General features: G+C 37.9%; 1 protein-coding gene across 1 annotated transcript in view; it reads left to right on the top strand.

Moving 5' to 3' along the window:
* The first annotated feature begins 1,112 nt into the window (after nt 1-1,112).
* Nucleotides 1,113-6,000, top strand: part of LOC100376928 (carbonic anhydrase 1) — a 36,414-nt gene continuing 31,526 nt past the window's right edge. The window contains exon 1 of the mRNA XM_078010194.2: nt 1,113-1,246. The gene's annotated coding sequence lies outside the window, so the exon portion shown is untranslated. The remainder of the gene's footprint in view (nt 1,247-6,000) is intronic.

The following is a 6,000-nucleotide window of genomic DNA, read 5'->3' as shown; positions in this document are numbered from 1 at the left end:
AAGTCAAGAGCTTTCCAAACATATATAGATTGTATGGTTTCTTGTAAAATTTATTCGGATTATAAGTGTTTACATTTCTCATGCAAAAAAACTATCCTGCGAAAGTGTATTTGAAGGCAGAATATATGTCTATGGGGTGAATGTCTTATTATTCAGTAGCTCCCCTAATCTCACGTTTAATGGAAGTCAATGACTAGTGTACGGACACAGGGAGTTGGACAAACTTATGTATTTTAATAAATTATTGAATAATAAAATGTTATATAACTTTTCTTTTACCCTCCCCCTCCTTCCTGGTATCGATTTCAAGTAATCACTGATCTTTGTTTATTCCACTCTTTCCTTCATCACAACTTTGTTACGCGCTAATGTTATATGCAAATTTTAACGCGCGATGTAGACACGCCCTATTATAGTAAAATATCCCAAGGGTTGAATCGCGCCAGGACTTGAAATCGATACCAGGAAGGAGGGGGGGGGGTAAAAGAAAAGTTATATAACATTTTATTATTTAATAATTTATTAAAATACATAAGTTTGTCCAACTCCCTGTGGTACGGACAACGTATCCTCGGGGCGGGGCTACATCAGAAGACGTTCCACGTTGCTAAGACGCGCACCACTGTACCTCGTATTTCTACGGGCTCTGCGCGCGCTGCTGAGGGACGCGGAACGCCGAGCAAAAGCCGGTGAAAATTCGAGAAAACAACTAGAACTCAACTTTGAAGTAATCCTGAACAATCAAACGCAGGGCTAATCTTGTTATACTGTTCAGGGGAGTCTCAACAACCATCCCAAAGTACCGTTTTCTACTAAGAGTTTTCGGACTTTGTTTTCACCGTGATGGTTACCATGCAGTGAATATGCCCGGATGTCCGCCCCCGAGAATACCATATTGAGAACGAATGAGAGGCATCTGCCTTGTCATTTGTATGAATGACCATTGCACCGACTGTTATTACATGAATACGGCGGACGAGTTTTGTTGAACGTCCTCGGTAATGTATACGTGTTATGTGGTTAAATAAATACAAAGATCACAATATCAATCCGCCGAACAATTTATTCAATGTGCCTGTACAGTCACTGTCGGTGAGTGGAAAGTGGGCGGTGCTTCATGTTTACAATGTCCACCAAGCACCATTTAAACTAACAAACAAAACAAGTCGTAGTTTATGTGTTTTACCCAGGCATTCTGGGTTAAACTCACACACTTCAACATACGTCTGAACTGGATATCTCCAAGGTAGGGTTATTTATATAATCGCGATATCTGCATTGTATGCGTATACTCATTTCACGTTCTTCTCATTTAGGGCGAGTTGCTATTGGTAAGACGTGCAGACGTAAGAACCGATTATGGCGCCCGAACCCACGGTGAATGTTTGCCATACTGCATGTGCGTGGCTTGCAACATAGGCTGTTTTAGTGACACGTCTAGTGAAGTTGTCAAAATGATGTACCGTGCGGACACGTTACAGCAGTGGAACCTTAAACTGGTTAAAGTTGAGAGATTATAAGGAAAATTTTGTGGATTGTTACTTGCATGATTAAACAAATTAAAATTTGTCTAATCATGGAATGCATTGAATTAAATTGACATATTGACCCGAACATAATCGCTAAGGTTAATTGTTTTCGAATTCGGGCATTGTGAATTACTTGTTGACAGTAAAGTTTTTTTTTCATGCCGACCTCATGTTACTGCCAAAGTCACTTGGGGCACCTTCCAGTTAAGATTAATTTCGCAAAAAATTTACTTTCTGAATTAAAATAACAATGGATAACAAAAGATAGATTAACATTGTAAACAACATAAACAATAGTGTCCCATGATTCTTTTGTGCAATCCATGGGATTGAGCGGTTCCTCTTTAACGTTGTGATTTGACAACCGTTATCTGAAATATTCGATAGACCGTTTCACTCACTACCCACTTTTAAATCGAACTGTTCGCTAGCGTTATTAGTTTGTGATACTATGAAACCCGATTTTTTAAAAATAGAAGTGTATTATTCGACAGTGTATTAGTAGTCGCGTTTTTATAACTGCACTACATGGACAATGGTCACTTAATTTAAAAATAAAAGCCAAATAATGCTAATCAAAAATATAAGTAATCACCAAAACACTAAAAAAAGATTTGTGGTATCGAGCACATTAACAATGATGTTAAACTACTTATTCATTTAAATACCAGTTAACTATATAGGAAAGTAGGCGATAAAGCATACGAATAAAAGACATAGCAATGGTCAGAGTCGATTGAAAGCTAGTACTAACATTATACTTACCTCAACAGAGACGGCAGCACGACATTTTGCATGGGGGGCGAGATCTGAAATCTAGACCCTCTGAAACGCTATTTCCTGCATTTTGAGGGGCAAATGTTGCTGCCACAAAGGGTTTCAGCTTGATTTTGAAGGAGTGATGCCCCCAACATCTTTTCGTGGGGGGCGACCGTCCCTCTGCTCCCTCCCATGTGCCGCCGCCACCGTGACTGAACACGGTTCTGTACACTTGTTCACAGATATTGTAAATATGAAAAATATTCGCATTATAGCGTTCATATTAAAGAAAATAGCAAGATATGAAATGAAGCAGAGCCTTATGGGTATTCTCAATTTAACTGTGCACAAAGTCCAAAATGACGAGTGGCTAAGCCACTTTAAAATCACCTTCCTAAACTTCTACAATTTATAACACACATAATGTAAAGTACATACCTTCATTCACAATTGTAATTAATTATTTCAATGGCAAAATGTTAGAATGGGTGTATTTGAAGGCTGAATTTTAGTTTTCTGTCGCTATTAAAATGGAAATTTTTATTGATGTTTGAGTTTAACCCCGTGTCCATGGACAGGCAGTGAGACAAAATATTGCATTGTATTGCCATGAACATAACACATTTCCCGTAAGCGTATAAACTGTCGTGATCTTTGGTGGAAAGTAAATTAATGGACATTTTTATAAGTTGTGCACTGATAAAAGGTTCAGTAGAGACATTAAAATATGCAGAATTTATTCATTTTGTAATATAAGGCTATTGATTTAAAAAAAAAAGTTGGGGTCACCAGCCTTATTTTCAAGAAATTGATGGCTGTATTTTAGTGGAAAGTCACCATTTTGCCACTATTATAATGCTTTTACCTTAAGTTCCTATAGCAGAGATACTATGCAATATCTCAAAATCTAGCCGGTGACATAGGCTGAAAAAAATCGTATATTGCTAATGATGGAGTACTTTTTATTGTTCTGAATTCTTTAAAAAATCTAGGTTTCAAAGTGTCAGGAAATGCAATTTTTCTTTATCATTGGAAATGTTCTAAAAATAGCGATTTTCAAGTAATGTTTAGGACACGTTTCCCAAAAATGTAAGACACAAAATAATGATATTTCATTGTACCATGGCATATTAGCTTCATGATTGTACATAATAAACTAATGAACACTGTTATGCGATTTAAAGCGGGAGGGTCGTCTCCAGCGCACGCGCGGGAATTGAGACCCAAGCGATGATAACAACACACGCTAAAAACGCAAAGGCTCATTGGTAAACGCTTGTTTGTAAACAATGACCATCTAACGCATGCGCGGGTAATAACGCATGCGCAGGTGGCAACTCCCGCTTTAATGTAAAATGTTGAATAAAACGCCTGGTTATGTTATTAAACTTATGTTATGTTATGTTATTAAACTTATTTGAACTAACTGTGATTTGTTTCCTGGTACGTTTACAACTCGGGGTTTATTTTCGTCCGTTAACAACCGGGTCAAGATGTTTAGATAGGCGGCTGCTGGAGATTATGTTGTGTTGTAAAACCGCTAGTCGGAAATCAATGCCTGTCTTAATAAGAGTAGGTTGTGGGAAAAAAGTCACCTAATAGTATGGACATTAAGGGATCTCGTGTTTGGGTGTTAAATTTATGTTTTGTTGTTGGTGTTTAGTTTGTCCCCACAATTGTACTTATTTGTTTTGTTTTCATTCTGTTATATTTTCATTTTTTTTTTCGCATGTGAATATATCATGTGGCTTCCAGTTTGTAGGTCAACACGCGTCGGGTTGAATTGGTTCTTGTCTCCTCGCATCACGCGTTTTGTTTTTGTATGGATGGAAATAAAGCAGCCGCTCCGTCTGATTTGGTTCTGCCGAAATTCTTTGGGCATATATTTCATTCTCTCTTCGGAATGTTATCTTCATTAATCTCCGCGCAAACAAAACGAAGATTTTCGTAAGTTGCTGCAATGATCTCGGTTTTCAGGTTGTTTTATATTGGCCTGTTCTTGATCAACGTTGGTGAAATCTTCATTCTGAAAACTGGAACTGGAAATGTCGCTATAAATTGACGCTTGTCGCAAAACGTTTAAATAAATAGGAGCCACCAGAATTACATATATTGACCCAAATCCGCCTACAACTGGCAATATAATTCACGATACGCCCGTGGTTGAAACTTATCTGGTTTGGGGCATTCTCAAGAATCATCAAACGAATTCTTATGTTACATGACCAATCTTTTACTTCATGCTTCACTGCACGTATTGACCCCGTATAAAAACACTCACATTTGATCGCTCGGCTGTGCACTATTAATCGACGTGAAAACTGTGTTTGGGAGCAAGGTGTCGGGTTGGGTTGGGCCGTAGTGAAGTGAAACAAAAGATCATTAGTATTAATGTTTGGTTCATTCCGCAACCAGGTATTCGCACGAGTGACTACGGACATACATGACACTACTCATCCACGCATTCCTAGTTCGAAATGCCATTGAAGCATATACATATTATTTGTAAACTAAAATGTAATGCGATCTCTTATTACAAAGATCATCAAGGACGACAAGCGGTGCAAACGTATGCAATGTGACAGAATATTGAATGCATACACTTACAACGACCAAGGTAACGAATTACAAATGGGACCTTAGTTCCGAGTGCAGACTGGCGCATTCTTTTCTTTTCAAAGTTTAAATTAAATAAAAGTATCGCAAAACGGAGTTGTTAGCGCGAAATCCCCTTTAACCGCGAAATGTGGTTTCGCGTCACGGTCACGGTTCACCCCAAATTTCGAAAAAATATAACTGGACAAGTCTATCCGCAATGTCTATCCGCAATGTGAAAGTGCACAACACTGCAAATGCATGGTCACATGGTCGATAACAGATTTATAAAAAAATACTCCCAAATGCATGCATTTGTCATTAAAATACAAAACAGTTTAAAGCGCCCTGGTCGTCCCGCAGCGCGTGTTCGAATTTCAAGTAAATAAACTATGTATTTTACACGCGTTGTATACGTCGGTGTGAGTCCCATGTCGAACTGGACGAGGCACGACGACTGCCGCCCTTTACTTGGCAAAAATTGTGTATAAAACAAAACTGGGAACAAGTAACGTTGGACGTTCTTATTTCGTAACGAGTTTCGTATGCTGAATGGAAACAGAGATGACCTACTTTAAGTTAGTACTTGTACATTATTCGTCGGGCCAATGCCCGGGTCAATAAAAGGTAACGAACAAAAAATGCGACCTTAGTCCCCAATGTGGAAAATACAAAACACTACGAGTGTAAGGTCTCGCGGGTACTTTCTCGTCGCACACATTCATTGTCGACTCGGATAAAAGATTTAAAAAATTCCCCCCCCCCTCGATGCAGTTAAAGTCATTAAAGTACAAAAGAGTTTAATTAAGATAGCAGGATAGTTTTTTTTGCATGAAAAATGTAAACACCTATAATCCGAATAAATTTTACAAGAAACCATACAATCTATATATGTTTGGAAAGCTCTTGACTTGTATTTTCCTATTATTAATATTTTGTGAACATTGTGTTTGTTTTAGCGTCACGTGATTCTGAAAATCAGCGGGGCTGATAATTTAACTAACGTGAATTAAATTTTAATTGTCATCTCTACAGTCATTCATGCGATCAAAAACTTTACACTGTTTTGAAGCAAAGGTCATGAAGTTTAAATCCGTATTTCTATTTTTTGCATTAA

Source organism: Saccoglossus kowalevskii, chromosome 16 (assembly GCF_978046115.1).
Source record: "Saccoglossus kowalevskii chromosome 16, keSacKowa6.1, whole genome shotgun sequence".
Classification (NCBI taxonomy): Eukaryota; Metazoa; Hemichordata; class Enteropneusta; family Harrimaniidae; genus Saccoglossus; species Saccoglossus kowalevskii.
Note: the sequence above shows the minus strand (reverse complement) of the source record. Positions and strands in the feature narration are given on the sequence as shown.